Here is a 17484-nt window from a genome sequence, read left to right as displayed (position 1 = left end):
TACGACGAGACAACCGCGCTCCTTCACAGACACTTCAGATGCAGAAAGCAGCCTATTCTTGGCCTCCGTAGTCTTCAGCGTAACCGCCCACACGTGGTTCATTTGGTATACCCCTAACGCTTCATCATCAGGGAGCATTGCCAAAGCCCCTAGTGCATCAGGTCTACATGGTAAGGTCTTCCACGAACATCCGCATGAAAAAATGCAGAGTTTAAAACAATACGACCGGTTGGTAGAGCAGATAAAGTAATTTCATAATCCTGGTTGGCACTGGCTGCATTCCGGTTACCACGGCTAGACATAGCCGCTCGCACCGCCACAGGGGAGCAAAACATTCCTAAACCGTTCACGGCGGTGGCCGGAAGTGGAATCCACCACTCGGCCACGACGGCGCATATAAGCTGCAACACTTCTTCGCCACAGTGATACGCGTTCACGAAGGGCTGGCGAATAAAAAAAGACACCACAAGAAAACACACGTCCCATAAGAAAACAGCGGCCCAGCAATGCAAGAAAACATGATATATGGTATCCAGCTTTTGGGAGATCAAACGGTGTGATCCTCATGGCACAAGACAGCCTCGTTCTTCCACAAACATCTTCACAGAGAGCGTTCCTGTGTGGAGCTTAAAAAAGAAGGTTTTAACCCCTGGTGGCACTTGCATGGGTTTCACCAGTTTAAGGACGTCTTGTCCAGGCCCTCCACTGTATATGGCTCTATATAACGGCACTGGGAACACAATGTCGCACACATCTCTATACAGTGTTTTCGTTTTCACTTGACACAGATAATCGTTTGAAAAACGAACTGAAGGGAAACGCACACTGTCGACCACTTCCTTAAAATAACCCCGACGGTGCGCAGAAAAGGACCGCGCACATCGCGAAAAAAACAAAAAGCGGTTGACAAGTTGTCGAACAAAAAGATGCGCCAAGCCCACACCCTCGTCCTTCACTCTTCTGAACAAATTTGTTCGGCTACATCTCTCCCATGCTGAATCCCAGATGAAGACAGCAAACACTCTGTGCAGCCTTTGCACATTTGCTCTAGAACAATGCAGCATTTGCATAACATTATATAGCTTCGCTATAAAAAACATATTACAAATTGTCGCTTTAGAAAAAATAGACGGGTTATTGCTTCTCCATCTGTCCACTTTTTCTTTCGTTTCATTAGTTTGGTTCCTCCAGTACTCATCGTTGCTTTTGTACATGTCGAGGGGAACACCCAGATACCTCGTCGTAGTTTTCGCGCGGTTGACATTCGCGAAGTAGTCCGGTGCCGAAAACCACTCCCCGTGCCACAGGCTTGGGATTTGCTCCAATTTACTCTGCTACCCTTGACGTCACAGAAAAGTTTCACTACAGCTATTGTTTTGGTTACACTTGGTCTGTCTGTGCAACACACTGCAACGCCGTCAGCATAGGCTAGCAGCTTCACTTCGGTGTCTGCTAATCTAAAACCATGTATATTGTTATTTGCAATAATGGCCACACACATTGTTTCTATGTAGATACTTCTGCGCCACAATGATACGCGTTCACGAAGGGCTGGCGAATAAAAAAAGACACCTAGACGCAGCCGACAGGATTCGAACCTGTGCGGGGACACCCCAATGGATTTCGAGTCCATCGCCTTAACCACTCGGCCACGACTGCGCATAAGAGCCGCAATACTTCTGCGCCACAATGATACGCGTTCACGAAGGGCTGGCGAATAAAAAAGATACCTACACGCAGCCGACAGGATTCGAACCTGTGCGGGGACACCCCAATGGATTTCGAGTCCATCGCCTTAACCACTCGGCCACGACTGCGCATATGAGCCGCAATACTTCTGCGCCACAATGATACGCGTTCACGAAGGGCTGGCGAATAAAAAAGATACCTACACGCAGCTGCCAGGATTCGAACCTGTGCGGGGACACCCCAATGGATTTCGAGTCCATCGCCTTAACCACTCGGCCACGACTGCGCATATGAGCCGCAATACTTCTGCGCCACAATGATACGCGTTCACGAAGGGCTGGCGAATAAAAAAGATACCTACACGCAGCCGACAGGATTCGAACCTGTGCGGGGACACCCCAATGGATTTCGAGTCCATCGCCTTAACCACTCTGCCACGACTGCGCATATGAGCCGCAATACTTCTGCGCCACAATGATACGCGTTCACGAAGGGCTGGCGAATAAAAAAGATACCTACACGCAGCCGACAGGATTCGAACCTGTGCGGGGACACCCCAATGGATTTCGAGTCCATCGCCTTAACCACTCGGCCACGACTTCGCATATGAGCCGCAATACTTCTGCGCCACAATGATACGCGTTCAGGAAGGGCTGGCGAATAAAAAAGATACCTACACGCAGCCGACAGGATTCGAACCTGTGCGGGGACACCCCAATGGATTTCGAGTCCATCGCCTTAACCACTCGGCCACGACTGCTTTTTTTTTTTTTTCTTTATTGCCAATCCTCGACATGTCACCACAACACACATTCCTTAAATGATATACACAGAAACGAAAGAAAAAGACAAAAAGGAAATAATGAATACAAAAACGGAACAAGAAACAGTAATATACACATTCGTTGCCGTCCGCTACTGTGGCATGACATTGTCGTATTAAAATTCCTTGAGCGCTGTCAGGGGTTCAACCCTCGGCAGCCACTCAGGAACAGGCTGTTGCAACTTCTGCACTTCTACATATTTTTGCATACATTCTCGAAAGTATAAACGCGCCGGTCGGGCATCCGGGTCACAATGGTAGCCCGCCATTCTTGCGCGCCATAAACAGTGGAGGCCTGTTAGCATGATAAGGTCGTACGGGAATCCTTCGTCATCATTAACTGCCAGAAACCTGATTCCGTGTGGATCTATCGGTAACTCCTTTTTCAAAGTCCTTTGCAACACGTCCCAGAAGAAAACCCCCTCCCAACAGTGGATGAAGACATGATCTATGCTTTCCGGTTTTTTACAAATGAGGCAGTGGGTTCCCCACGGCATGTAGAACCCACGTTGTTCCAGGAAAATTTTAACAGATAAGGTACCGGTATGTAATTTAAAGAAGAAAGATTTCGTGGCTGGTTGAACTGGCATCATCTTCACCCTTTTCAAGACGTCTAGGCCTGGGCCTCCACTGTACACGGCTCTGTACATGGGTACAAGCAATACACTATCACACAAATCACGGTATAACTTTTTCCGTTTTGCATTCCACAAATATTCACTTGAAAAACGAACACGCAAAAAAGAAACACTATCAACTATTTCCCGAAAGAACCCACGGACAGATCCTGGCATTATTTCGGTACCTACTACAAACTCGGGAAGTGATCTTGAAAGCCTCATTTGGATCACCGTGCGCAGAAATGGGTCGTTTGTATCTCGAAAGAAGAAGAATCTATTCACCAGTTGACGCAAGAAAAGGTGCGCCAACCCCAGACCACCATCCTTCACGCGTCGGAAGAGATTATCTCGGCTGCATCGCTCCCAGCTCGATGCCCACACGAATACAGCGAACACGCGGTGCAGTTTCTGCACATTAATCCGAGAGCACTGTAGGACCTGCATCACGTACCAGATCTTTGTCACGAGAAACGTGTTGCACGCTGTAGCTCGCGCGAACATGGACAAGTGAACGGCGTTCCATCGGTCGGCTTTTTCTTTTACTTCTTTTGTTCGCTCCTTCCAGTATTCGCTACTGTCCCTGTAGGCATCAAGGGGTGCGCCAAGGTACTTAACTGGCGTCGTGACCCAGGTTACGTTGGAAAAGTGGTCTGGTGTGGACGCCCATTCCCCGTGCCAAAACCCCAAACATTTCTGCCAGTTCACGAAGCTATTAGTGGCATTACCAAACTGTCTGACGATACTCACTGCGTTCAATACACTTTGCGTATCTTTACAACATACAGCCACATCGTCAGCATATGCCAATAACTTCACCTCTGCTGCTTGGAGGCAAAATCCCTTAATGTATTCATTTTCAATGATGGCCTGACATAGCGTTTCTATGTAAACACAAAACAGGAGTGGGCTGAGTGGACAACCCTGGCGAACGGAGCGCTTCACGTTAATGGGAGCCCCCAGCATTTGATTAATTATAAGTCTCGTATAGCAACTCCGGTACGCCATGGTCACCCCCTCAGTGATTATGTGGCCAAAATTAACATGTTGAAGGATGGTGAGCAATATCTCGTGAGAAACACAGTCAAATGCTTTCTCCAAGTCTAGCTGGAGGATCGCAACTGCCTCACACATGGCATCACAACACTCCAGCACACACTTCAACTTATGAATGTTAGTAAAGATGGTTCTTCCGCGAATTCCACACGTCTGGTGTGGGCCGACTACATCCTTAATGACTGACTGCATACGCCGTGCCAACACCTTCATCAATATTTTGTAGTCGCAATTAGTAAGCGCAATGGGTCTGTATGATGAAAGTTGCTTGAGCTTTTCGGTGTCTTCTGTTTTCGGTATTAGTACGGTATGGGACTGGCCAAAGGATGGTGGAAGTATTTTCAGTTCGTATGCTTCGTTGTAAACGGCGGTTAAGATATGAGCTAGGTGGCCTTTAAAAGATTTGTACCAGGCGGCACAAAGACCGTCTGGACCTGGCGACTTGCCAGGATTCAGGTCTTCGATGGCCTTCATCACTTCATGTTCTGTTAATGGTCGTTCTAAGGTTTCTTTAACTTCAGACGACAGCTGTGGCATTCGTTGCAAAAATAAATTATTGAAATCGTGCATGTTGACAGGCCTGAATGCAAAAAGTTTTTTGTAATGCTCAAGGAACGCATGCCCTATGTTATTGTTATCGGTTAATACCACCCCTTCATATTCAATGGCCTCAATCTGCTTACGTCTGGAATGTTTTTTTTCTAGTCCCATCGCTCTTTTCGTTGGCGTTTCCCCGCATGTTAGTCTTTCTGCTCTAGCACGCACGAGTGCGCCTCGATAGCGTTCTTCGTCGAACACTTCGAGCTTTTTCTTAACAGCGCGCATATCGTCTTGATAAGCGCCCGGTTGCTTGCATTCCAGCGTCGCCAATTTTGCCAGCAATGTTTTTAAATCCTTTTCACTGGCCTTTTCTTCATAACGCAGTACGCTACTTCTTTCAATTGCTTTCATTTTGATGGTTTGCTTCAACAACTCCCATTCCTCGCCAAACTTTATAGAACTATCCGTTGCAAAAGAATTCAGAGCAGCCACTACCTTTTCATTAAAAGTTTCATCTCGTAGCAGCTCAGAATTCATTTTCCACAGTTCCCAAACGAATTTGTTTCGTTCTTTCTTGCTGCCTACCCTGCATTTTACCAGGCAGTGATCCGAGAATGATATGGCCGTAACTGCATAGCACTGGCATTTTTCTACCAAATCGTATGATAGATAGATCCGGTCTAATCGTGCGTGACTTGTGCCCTGAAAGTGAGTGTACATCACGTCTCGGTCAGCCCGAAAACACTCAGCGACATCTTCTAATTCGAACTCATGTATAATTTGTGCGAGGATATCGCTGCTTTTGTCATAAACTACGCGTCGCGTAGACCTATCCTCAGCATTCAATACGCAGTTGAAATCCCCTACACAGGCTATTGTTTTTTGCACAGAGAAGTGATGCTTTAGGTTCAAAAAGAAAGTTGCCCTCTCTTGCACTGTATTAGGTGCATAAATGCACAACACGCGCCATTTGACATCGCAATAACTGAAATCACAAACGACAAGTCGACCGGAAGTGCACGAGAAGTAACCGTCAATAACCAGTCCTGGAAGCTTCCTCACGAACAACACACATCCCGCCGAAGTCCCTAAGGCGTGGCTCACTACCGTATAGTAGTTGTACGTGAACCTTTGCACCATGCTCCCGGTCTCCTCCTCGCCGTCTACCTTGGTTTCTTGCACGGCTAAAACGTCGAGGTCGTGGTCCACTAGTAGTCTGTAAACCTGACTCTGTTTCTTTTTGGCGGCCAGACCTCGAACGTTTAGCGTGCCGAGGCTAAGCGACGGGTTGGTAGCCATTACTGATTTAAACGGGAGGGGAGAAGGCCCGGAGCATGGTGCTCACCTTAACGTCTAGCTGACCGCTAGACGCCTCCGTGGCCATCCGGTGGCCGTCGTCCGAGTTCGTCTTTGGTCAGCTTCGGGGTGAGCCTGCGGTCAGCCTCCAAGTTCGGCTTAGGCTTGATGGTGGAGCGCCTTCCGGGTAGCGTCTTAGCGGGTGGTGGCTCGGAGTCACCGCCGGCCTTTCCGTCGACTTTCTCCTCGTGCTGCAGGGATCTCTTGACCGGTGCCGAGACGGATTCGACGCGGGCGCTAGCATGGGTCGCGTTGTCGTCCGCCTCTGCCTGCGTTGCATCCGTAGCTCGCTGGTGGCTCTCATTTTCTTGCGGGGCCGTCTGCACGCTCTCGACTGTAGCTGCTGGTTCCTTAGGGGGAGGGATATTATTCCTTCCTGCTTCGGCCTGCTTGGTCGTCGCGCTCGTTTCTGCCGCCACGTTGCTGTTTCCAGCACCCTTGGCCGCTTCCTCCGCCTCGGTCACGTCCATCATATGTTCTGATGCCGACGGCTCGCTCTGCGCCGAGCCCGCGGCTACTGCGTAAGAGCGTACACAGTCCGCGTCGTTGTGTCCAAAAAGCCTGCACCGGGAACAACGGGGAACCTTGCATTCTCGTCGAACGTGGCCAGAGCCCCGGCAGCGTAGGCACTGCATGGGGCGACCTGGGGCTACCACCAGCGCAAGCTCGCCGGCGACGCGGATCTGGTGGGGCAGGTCGTCAACTTTCATTCCGGCTTTCAGCTGCAGCAGCACTGCTCGGGTCGTCGAGCCCTTGTCGGAAACGCCATCCACTCGCCAGCGCTCCCGGGTCACTTCCGTCACTTTGCCGAAGGAGGCCAGCGCGGTCTTGACGTCTTCGTCGTCCACCCCATGCAGAAGCCAGTGGATACGAAGCTTCACCTGTTGTTCCTTGGGGTCGATGACCAGGCAGCGACGCCCCTTCACCTGTAGCTCCTTCAGGGCAGCCAGCTTTTCGGCAGCCTCGGCTGTCTTCATCGTCACCGCCCATACATGGTTGATTTGGTATGCTCCAAGGGCGACGACGCCAGAGAGCATACCAACAGCTTGAAGCGCGTCCCGGAAATCTTCCACACGGAACGGGCGAACACGAGCGTCGCCGTGCAAAAAAACTGTATTTAAAACAATGCGTCCTGTAGGTAGCCGAGGCAAAATAATCTGGAAATCCTTATCTTCCTCCGTCGAAAGCCTGTTGCCGCGGCTAACAGCCGCATATGCCGCTCCATTGGAGCCCATGATCCTACGATCCGTTTAGCTCGGGAGCCGGAAGCAGAATGGACTCGGCCACGACTGCGCATATGAGCCGCAATACTTCTGCGCCACAATGATACGCGTTCACGAAGGGCTGGCGAATAAAAAAAAGATACCTACACGCAGCCGCCAGGATTCGAACCTGTGCGGGGACACCCCAATGGATTGCGAATCCATCGCCTTAACCACTCGGCCACGACTGCGCATATGAGCCGCAATACTTCTGCGCCACAATGATACGCGTTCACGAAGGGCTGGCGAATAAAAAAGATACCTACACGCAGCCGACAGGATTCGAACCTGTGCGGGGACACCCCAATGGATTTCGAGTCCATCGCCTTAACCACTCGGCCACGACTGCGCATATGAGCCGCAATACTTCTGCGCCACAATGATACGCGTTCACGAAGGGCTGGCGAATAAAAAAGATACCTACACGCAGCCGACAGGATTCGAACCTGTGCGGGGACACCCCAATGGATTTCGAGTCCATCGCCTTAACCACTCGGCCACGACTTCGCATATGAGCCGCAATACTTCTGCGCCACAATGATACGCGTTCACGAAGGGCTGGCGAATAAAAAAGATACCTACACGCAGCAGCCAGGATTCGAACCTGTGCGGGGACACCCCAATGGATTTCGAGTCCATCGCCTTAACCACTCGGCCACGACTTCTTTTTTTTTTTTTTCTTTATTGCCGTCTTGGACGTGTAATACAAAGTAACATATGGTAAAACACTTCAGCCACACTTGGGCTGAGGCGAGTGGTGCTAAAAACTTTTCATTTGTGACAAATCATCAAACAGTGATATCCACTCTGGTGGATCAGTCTGAGCCCTGAAACATTCGCGAAGATAAACTGCACTTTCGATGAAGTTTTCACGTGTGGATCTTGTATTTATGTCTGCATGTCGCACCTGCATTCGCGTTTTCCACAAACTGTGGAGGCCAAGAAGCATAATTAAATCGTAGGGCACTTCTTCACTTTCAACTGATAAGTACCGGATGCCGTAAGGACTTAAAGGGAGTTCCTTTTTAATCGTCCTCTGAAGGACATCCCAATAAAAAATTGGATCCCAACATTCTAGGAAAACATGTTCCACTGTCTCGGGCTTCCTGCATAACAAGCAGTTTGTTGTCCATGGCACGAAAAAACCTTTATCATGCAGCCAGGTTTTAACAGGCAGCGTACCGGAATGCAGCTTAAAAAAAAAGGTTTTGACCACAGGTCTAACGGGCATGTTCTTAACTCTTTTTAAAATATCTTGCCCTGGGCCTCCAAAGTGTGGTGTCCGATAAATGGGTTCCGGCAACATCACGTCAACCAACGCTTTGTACAGCTTTTTCTTATTGACATTACATAGGTATTCAGGGCTGAAACGTACTTCCAGCATCTTGCACGAAAGAACAACCTCGCGCAAGTATCCTGTCACAGCACCACACATGTTATCACAGGAGACTACCCTTCCAGGGAGCAGTCTCTGTAGGCGCACTTGCATAACAGATCTTAGAAAGGGATCACTTTGATCACGCAAAAACATAAATCGCGAGACCACTTGACGCAAAAAAAGATGCGCCAGGCCAAGGCCTCCGCTTTTAACGGAAACAAACAGGTTAGTTCGGCTAGTTCTTTCCCAGGTGGACGCCCAAATAAAAACAGCAAAAACACGATGCATTTTTTGAATAGCTGTTCGGGTCGCACACAGCACATTCATGACATACCAGAGCTTCGAAATCAAAAAGACATTACAGATAGAGGCACGGGAAAACATTGATAGCTGTCTTCCTTGCCACGCGACCGCTTTCTCTTTCATTCTCGAAGTTTCTTCTTTCCAGTACGAGCTGGGATCGCGATAACAATCCAGAGGTACTCCTAGATACCGCGTTGGCAAGGTGGACCATCGAAGCCGAGAAAAAGAACCCGGTGTTACGTCCCATTCGCCATGCCAAAAACCGGAACTTTTTCCCCAATTGATCTGACTTCCAGTCTGAGCGCAGAATTTTTCAATCACAATTGTCGCTTCACAGATGCTCTGTCTATCAGCGCAAAAAAACCGCTATATCGTCAGCATACGCGAGTACTTTCACGTGTGATGACTGCAGTCTGTAACCTGAAATTCGGTCAGAGTCGATAATTGCCAGGCATAGCGGCTCTAAATACACTGCAAAAAGCAAGGGGGAAAGCGGGCATCCCTGTCTTACTGAAGAACGTACAGCAAGTCTGTCAGTGAGATCGCCATTAACTATAATGCGGGTCGTACAGTTCTTGTAGGCCATTTTTACGCCCTCTACTATAATGTCGCCTAGTTTGGAGTGTTGCAGGATGGAAAAAAGGATTTCGTGGGAGACGCGGTCAAAGGCTTTCGCCAAGTCGAGCTGCATCATTGCTATCTGACCGCCAACTGCATCGACACACTCTAATACGTTGCGTGCGACATGTATATTTGTAGCGATGCTACGGCCTTTAATTCCACACGTCTGGTGAGACCCTACCAATTTCGTGATCACAGACTGCAGTCTTTTTGCTAGAACCTTCATAAATACTTTGTAGTCGACGTTGGTGAGACTAATCGGTCGATATGACCCCACCAACAGTCGTTCTTCCGGATCATCAGTCTTGGGAATGAGAACGATGTGAGACGTGTTGAAAGACAATGGAACCTGTTTGCGTTCATAAGCCTCAGTTATCACATGGAGCATGCACTGTGCAACAGGAAGCTTAAAGGTTTTATAAAAGGCCGCACTTAGCCCATCTGGTCCAGGAGCTTTCCCAGATGGTAGGTCGTCTATTGCTTTTTCTATCTCCTGTAAAGTTATAGGCAGTTCAAGACGTTCCTTAATTTCATCATCTAGTCTTGGCACCAGCCTCAAGAAGTCTACATGGAAGCCTTCTATGGTCTCGAGCTTATTGCTAAGAAGTTCTGTGAAATGTTCAGCTATAGCACACTGAATGTCTCTCGCATCTTCCGAAGTCCGGCCGTCAAATCGGATGCTCCTAATTTCTTTCTGGCAAGCGTATCTTTTCTCGTCTGATAGCGCTCGTTTTGTCGGCGTTTCGCCAGCCCACAATTTTTCAGACCTTGCACGTATGACGGCGGCCCTATACCTGTCCGCGTCGATTCTTTCGAGCTGGCATTTCACTTCCCGTATTTCTTTCGTGAAAGTTCCCGGCGCGCTATTTTCCATGCTCAGCATCCATTCAAGTTGCCCGTTCATTTCTTTTTCTTTTTCTTTCTCTTTATAGCGAGCCACGCTGCTCTTTCCTATTGCTTTCATTTTTACCCACTCTTTGAACCCCTCCCATTCAGTTGCAAAACTAGCTGGCTGCGCGTCTAGCAGTTTGTTTAGCTTGGTCTTTATTTGTATAATGAACCCTTCATCCTCCAAAAGCTTTGTGTTCAATTTCCATAAGTGCCAGTTAAAGCACAATTTCCTGCCCTTCATTCCTAAAGTCATGCTCACGAGGCAATGATCACTGAAAGGCACAGGTTTAACGTCATAACTTGAGCATAGCGGCATAAGATCGACAGATACATACATTCTGTCTAGTCTCGCATGGCTCTCCCGCTGAAAGTGCGTGTATTGTGGGTGGGTCCCAGTGGAAAACACATTGCCAACATCCTCGAGACCATACTCATGCACAAAAGTATTCAAAACTTCAGAGCTCTTGTCTCTCAGTGGCCTAAACTTCACTCTGTCAGCTGCGGCGCACACACAGTTGAAGTCTCCTAGTACAAGCAAAAGCTTGTCGCCATTCAACCATGGCTCAAGTGATTCAAAGAAAATTTTACGCTCGCTTTCTACATTAGGAGCATATACACAAACAATTCGCCACCAAAAATTCGAAAATGTGAAATCAGCAATCAGAAGGCGACCACTTGGGCATGCAAATACAGACTCTACGTTCACTCTTAACGTCTTACGTATGAATACAAGGCACCCACCCGACGTCCCAACAGAATGACAAACGCACACATGAAAGTTTGCTTGAAAGGAAGACACCATGCGGTCAGTGTGCTCTTGGCTCTCTATTTTCGACTCTTGTAAAGCAATTATGTCAATATCGTTATCCAGAAGAAGGCGATTAAGCTGGTATTGTCGCCTTCTTGCTCCCAGACCTCTGACGTTCAAAGTCGCAACTCGAAGTGGAGCAATAAGATTAAAAGCCATGTCTTAGAAGAAGAAACGCCTCTATCCGCATGGTGCCTACCTTCATGGTTGACGTAGCCTTCCTCACGACTGCCAGGACCTCTTGACACCGGTCGACCAACACAACCGGCGCTGACACCGACCAGGACACTGTGTTACTACGGAGGCTGTTTCCCCGCCTTCCGCGGGTCGGCCGGAAGGTTCGGCCGCGGTTTTAAAGACGAGCGTCTCACTCCCCCTGCCTTCGGCGGAGGCTCATCGCCGCTACCGCCTGGCTGCAGCTTGACGTCCCCGCTTTCTTCGTGCGGACGTTTTCCAGCAATGGTGCTCGCCGCTTCCTGGTTGCCGGGGGTCTCCACGCTGCTTTCTTTAGCGTCCGCGGCTTTCGCCGCCTCCTTTGCCTTGTCATCGTCGTCCTGTTCAGGCTTATGCTGCGCCTGTACACTACCATCTGTTGCGCCGGAGGGCCCCGCCTTCTGCTTCACCAGAGTCGTGAACGATGGCTGAGTATGGCGCTGTGGTTGTCCACCCACACGGGCTGCTTCCTCAGCATCCGTCTCGTCCATCAGCATCTCGGACGCGTCCTCGCTGGTTCCCGGGCCTGTAATGCTCGCGTAAGTGCGAGTACACTGGTCTTCTTCGTGCCCGAAGCGTCGGCAGATTCCGCAACGCGGGACTCGACATTCCTTGCGGATGTGGCCCGTACCGCGACACCGAAGGCATAGCGGGGGTCTGCCTGGTACCACGACAAGCGCCAACTCACCGCCAACGCTCAGCTGGTGTGGCAAGTCATCCAACTTCACGCCCGCTTTCAACTTGAGGGTGACAAGCCGGGTGGTTGATCCCTTCTCTGTCATACCTTGTACACGCCAGCGCTCCCGGGCTACTTCGGTAACTTTTCCATAGGGCGCAAAGGCGACACGCACGTCCTCATCAGGCACATTGTGTAGAAGCCAGTGGAGCTTCAGTCGAACGTCCTGGTTCGCCGGGTCAATCACCAGGCAGCGCCGGTTTTTTACACGCAGCTCCCCGATGCTCGAGATCTTCTTCACCGCGTCCGCGTCCTTGAAAGTGATAGCCCAGACATGGCTCATGCGATACGCCCCCAGGGCGATAACATCCGGAAGAAGCGAATGCGGTGCCAATGCGTCACGGAAATCTTCAATCCGGTACGGTCGCGCCGTGATATCAGCGTGCAAAAAAACTGTATTTAAAACATAACGACCTGTTGGCAGACCTGGCAGAACAACTTGGTAGGTGCCCTCCTGTTCCATCGTCCTGTTTCCGCGGCCAGAAAAGGCCGCTGAAGCCGCTCCAACGGAGCCCGTCATCATGCGTCCGTCACGCTCGGTGGCCGGAAGCAACTCGGCCACGACTTCGCATATGAGCCGCAATACTTCTGCGCCACAATGATACGCGTTCACGAAGGGCTGGCGAATAAAAAGGATACCTACACGCAGCCGACAGGATTCGAACCTGTGCGGGGACACCCCAATGGATTTCGAGTCCATCGCCTTAACCACTCGGCCACGACTGCGCATATGAGCCGCAATACTTCTGCGCCACAATGATACGCGTTCACGAAGGGCTGGCGAATAAAAAAAAGATACCTACACGCAGCCGCCAGGATTCGAACCTGTGCGGGGACACCCCAATGGATTTCGAGTCCATCGCCTTAACCACTCGGCCACGACTGCGCATATGAGCCGCAATACTTCTACGCCACAATGATACGCGTTCACGAAGGGCTGGCGAATAAAAAAAAAGATACCTACACGCAGCCGCCAGGATTCGAAGCTGCGCGGGGACACCCCAATGGATTTCGAGTCCATCGCCTTAACCACTCGGCCACGACTGCGCATATGAGCCGCAATACTTCTGCGCCACAATGATACGCGTTCACGAAGGGCTGGCGAATAAAAAAAAGATACCTACACGCAGCCGCCAGGATTCGAAGCTGTGCGGGGACACCCCAATGGATTTCGAGTCCATCGCCTTAACCACTCGGCCACGACTTCGCTTTTTTTTTTTTTTCTTTATTGCCTGTTTTATAACAAATACACGATTCACAGCTATTCTCCGCTGCGATTACAAAACAAAAAAAGACAGTTCAATGTGCGGGTGTACCTTGTCGTTTAATTTTGGTTTAAAAAGGCTGAATGTTTGCAAGCTGTTCAAATGCTGTTAACCACTCAGGTGGTTCGCTGAGCGCTTTAAACGCTTCGCGAATGTACAATACATTTTCAGCAAAATATTCTTTGGCCGGTTTTGCGTCAACATCCTCATTACGCACCGCCATTCGTGTTTTCCACACGCTGTGCATGCAGAGTAACATCACCATATCACATGGCACGCCTTCTGTCTCTTCAAACGGTAAAAAACGGATTCCAAAAGGTGTTAAAGGAAATTCTTTTTTTAGTGTCCTTTGTAGAATGTCCCAAAGGAAGACTGAGTCCCTGCACTCCAGAAAAATATGCTCCATTGTCTCCGGTTTCTGACATATCTGGCAATTCACACTCCAGGGTACAAAGATCCCCTTCTCCTGCAGCCATGGCTTGACAGGAAGCGTGCCAGTGTGTAGCATGAAAAAAAAAGTTTTTGTTGTTGCTCTTACAGGCATTTTCTTAACTCTTTTTAAGACATTCTGCTCACGCCCCAGTGCATATACTGCACGGTATATTGGTACTGGACACATGATATTAACTAAATCTCGGTATAATCGCTTTCTTGCGACTGTGTTCAGGTATTCCAAAGAAAAGTGTACTTTTAGAAAACGGAAAGAGCTTATCACTTCAAACAAAAAACCTCGGACAACCACTTGACGTATGCCATACGACGTCACAACATATTCTGGCAGTGCGTCACCTAATCGCGTCTGGATAACGCACCGCAAAAAACAATCGCTTTCGTCGCGCAAGAACATGAAACGCGACACTACTTGTTTCAAAAATAAATGCGACAAACCCAACCCTCCCTTCTGCACAGCGTGAAACAGATTCAGACGACTCGTGCGCTCCCATCCTGATCCCCACTCGAACATAGCAAAAACCCTGTGCAACTTTTGTACACACACTCGGGATATACATAAAACTTGCAACATATAAAACACTTTAGCGACAAGAAATAAATTGCAGACAGTGGCTCTCGTGAATATTGACAGATTCTTGCCTCCCCACTTCGTTGTTTGTGCTTTAGCCCGCTCAGTTTGTTCAGTCCATTGCGTCGTGGTATCGCGATAGTATTCCAAAGGAACACCAAGATAACTGGTTGGCGTATCTGTGAACGGTACTGTTTCTAACACTGCAGGCCGGCTGTCCCATTCACCGTGCCAGAAGCCTAAGCTTTTTGGCCAGCTTATGGCACTCCCCGTTAGACTGCAAAACTTTCTTGCATCCTTGACTGCCTCCCGAATGCTCTCTTGGTCAATGCAAAAAAGTGCGATGTCATCTGCGTAAGCTAGTATTTTTACTTCCTGAGTTAAAAGACGGTAGCCGCGAATGTTTTCGTTTTCTCGTACCTTCAAACAGAAAGGTTCAAGAAAAATCGCAAAAAGTAAGGGCGACAAAGGGCACCCCTGGCGCACACTGGATAATACTGGTATATTTTCGCTGAGTCTTTTATAGATTATAAGGTGAGCGGAACAGTTCTCATAAGCCATGGCTACTCCGTCCTGAATCACTTCGCCTACATTAATGTGTTTTAGCAGGGCAAAAAGTATGCTGTGAGCAACCCTGTCAAAAGCTTTTTCTAGGTCTAACTGAACCATTGCTACACCTTCGAGGTTCGCATCACAGCATTCCAATATACTCCTAGCGATGTGAATATTCGACAATATTGTTCTATTCCTAATACCGCATGTTTGGTGTGGGCCTACTATGGATTTAATAACTGACTGCATCCTTTTTCCGAGCACCTTCATGTAGATTTTATAATCCGAATTCGTAAGACTTATGGGCCTGTATCCAGCGACAGATTTCAGCTTTACCGTATCGGTGGTTTTCGGTATAAGCACAACATGACTTTTTCTAAATGATGGCGGCAAGTGCTTAGTTTCATGAGCTTCTGATATTACACAGTGCAGTATCTCGCTTATTTCGGCCTTGAAAGTTTTATAGAAAGCTGCTCCTAGGCCGTCTGGTCCAGGCGCCTTTCCTTTACCCAAGTCTTCTATGGCTTCTGTAATTTCTTTCGCAGAGATCGGTCTCTCGAGTCCCTCTTTTATTTCGTCTTGTAATTTTGGCAGAAGTGTTAGAAAGGTGTTCACAAACTCTTCTGTTACGGGCACCTGCCTACCGAGCAACGCTCGGTAGTGTTCAACGAAAGCTTTTTCAATTACTTCTGGGTCTTTTGACATTGTGTTGTTAAAACAAATTTCTTTTATTATGTTTTTGGATGCGTAACCCTTTTCGTCACTGAGCGCGCGCTTAGTTGGCGCCTCTCCCAGCCACAGCCTCTCGGATCGTGCTCTTATCGCGGCTCCTTGGTAAATTTGAGCGTCCACCCTTTCAAGTTCGCGTTTAATTTCTCTAATCTGTTTCGAAAACAATCCCGGTATTGTGCACTCCGCGTTTAGAAAATAATCGAGCATGCTTTGCAGTTCTTTCTCTCTTTGTTTAGCTTTATGACGCATCACACAAGCCCCCTCGATCGCACTCATTTTCACTTCAATTTTAAACTGCTCCCACAGCTCAGCCCAATTTGTTGTAGCATCTATTTGCATTACGTCCATTTTTCCTTTTACCGTTTTGACAAACCATTCATCACTTAAGATCGTTTCGTTCATTTTCCACAGTTCCCAGTTAAAGTGAGACCCTCTATGTTTCGTGCCCAATGTACACGTTACTAGGCTGTGATCACTGAAGCTCACGTGCTTTACTGCGTAGCTATTGACCGTTCGCGCAAGGTTTGCTGATACGTACAAACGATCTAGTCGAGCGTGACTCTGCCCTTGGAAATGAGTAAAAACAACACTGTTACCGCTTAATATGCTTCCAACGTCTACTAAATCATAGTCTGCCACGATTGCGCAGAGTTGATGCGCACTTGTATCCCGTATTATTTTACTGGGCACCCTATCTTCGGACATGCAAACACAATTGAAGTCACCAAGAAGAACAACATTTCTTTCACACGTCAGGTGTGACTCAACAAAGTTAAAAAAATTTTTTCTATCACTAATTTTGTTTGGAGCGTACACACAGACAACTCGCCAATCAATATTATTGAAAGAGAAATCACATAGGACCAATCGCCCATCTTGGGCCGACATTACACTCTGCGCAACAATACCTATTGAATTACGCAAAAATAAAAGACAGCCACCGGCCTTACCTACTCCATGACAAACACAAGTGTTGTAACGGGATTTAAAAACCTGAACCATTTTGTCCGTTTGCTCTTCGCTTTCAATTTTAGTTTCTTGAACAGCAAGAATATCTATGTCGTTTTCCAGCATCAGGCGACTTAATTGTGCTTGTCGCCGTCTAGCCGTTAGCCCTCGTACGTTAAGCGTGCCAATACGTATTGCTATTCCATGATTATTTGCCATTGAAAGAGGAGAGCAAGCACAAACTACAATACATTTCGGAGATCAAAGACCGCCAAACTTACAAAAAACAAAACCCTACACCATCAAAAGCTCCGTCTCATACGGCGAAGGCATGACGTTACCAAATGCGCTACTCATCATTCACTTAAAGGTTCCGCAGCACCTAGTCCTTACTGAGCCTTCTACCGAACAGCACCCCGCTACCGCGGGGGAACTGTCGGCGTTGTCCGCTTATCTGGTGGGACAGTCGGCGTCTGTCGCCCGTCTGGTGGGACGGTCGGCGTCTGCCGACCACCTGGCGGATTGGTCGGCGTCTGGCGCCCCTCAGGTGGATGTTCTCGCGTCGGCCTCCTCTCGAGCGGAACGTTCGGCTTGGGCTTGAGTGTAGACCGCCGGAAAGAGGAAGCCTTCGTGGGTGGCCCTTCGCTGCTGTCACCGTCGTCTTGCTCAAGCC

General features: G+C 48.8%; 10 non-coding genes across 10 annotated transcripts; all 10 read right to left on the bottom strand.

Annotated features, from left to right (window-relative positions):
- Positions 1–1577: 1577 nt before the first annotated feature.
- Positions 1578–1659, bottom strand: TRNAS-CGA (transfer RNA serine (anticodon CGA)). The gene has a single exon. It is a non-coding gene; the product is annotated as a tRNA-Ser (tRNA).
- A 76-nt stretch (positions 1660–1735) lies between these two features.
- Positions 1736–1817, bottom strand: TRNAS-CGA (transfer RNA serine (anticodon CGA)). The gene has a single exon. It is a non-coding gene; the product is annotated as a tRNA-Ser (tRNA).
- A 234-nt stretch (positions 1818–2051) lies between these two features.
- Positions 2052–2133, bottom strand: TRNAS-CGA (transfer RNA serine (anticodon CGA)). Its single transcript has one exon. It is a non-coding gene; the product is annotated as a tRNA-Ser (tRNA).
- Positions 2134–2209: 76 nt separating this feature from the next.
- TRNAS-CGA (transfer RNA serine (anticodon CGA)) lies at positions 2210–2291 on the bottom strand. Its single transcript has one exon. It is a non-coding gene; the product is annotated as a tRNA-Ser (tRNA).
- A 76-nt stretch (positions 2292–2367) lies between these two features.
- TRNAS-CGA (transfer RNA serine (anticodon CGA)) lies at positions 2368–2449 on the bottom strand. The gene has a single exon. It is a non-coding gene; the product is annotated as a tRNA-Ser (tRNA).
- A 5003-nt stretch (positions 2450–7452) lies between these two features.
- TRNAA-CGC (transfer RNA alanine (anticodon CGC)) lies at positions 7453–7534 on the bottom strand. Its single transcript has one exon. It is a non-coding gene; the product is annotated as a tRNA-Ala (tRNA).
- Positions 7535–7610: 76 nt separating this feature from the next.
- TRNAS-CGA (transfer RNA serine (anticodon CGA)) lies at positions 7611–7692 on the bottom strand. Its single transcript has one exon. It is a non-coding gene; the product is annotated as a tRNA-Ser (tRNA).
- Positions 7693–7768: 76 nt separating this feature from the next.
- On the bottom strand, positions 7769–7850 carry TRNAS-CGA (transfer RNA serine (anticodon CGA)). The gene has a single exon. It is a non-coding gene; the product is annotated as a tRNA-Ser (tRNA).
- A 5087-nt stretch (positions 7851–12937) lies between these two features.
- TRNAS-CGA (transfer RNA serine (anticodon CGA)) lies at positions 12938–13019 on the bottom strand. Its single transcript has one exon. It is a non-coding gene; the product is annotated as a tRNA-Ser (tRNA).
- A 78-nt stretch (positions 13020–13097) lies between these two features.
- Positions 13098–13179, bottom strand: TRNAS-CGA (transfer RNA serine (anticodon CGA)). Its single transcript has one exon. It is a non-coding gene; the product is annotated as a tRNA-Ser (tRNA).
- Positions 13180–17484: the final 4305 nt, after the last annotated feature.

This window comes from Dermacentor andersoni, chromosome 1 (assembly GCF_023375885.2).
Source record: "Dermacentor andersoni chromosome 1, qqDerAnde1_hic_scaffold, whole genome shotgun sequence".
Classification (NCBI taxonomy): Eukaryota; Metazoa; Arthropoda; class Arachnida; order Ixodida; family Ixodidae; genus Dermacentor; species Dermacentor andersoni.
This window is presented reverse-complemented; position numbering and strand designations above follow the sequence as displayed.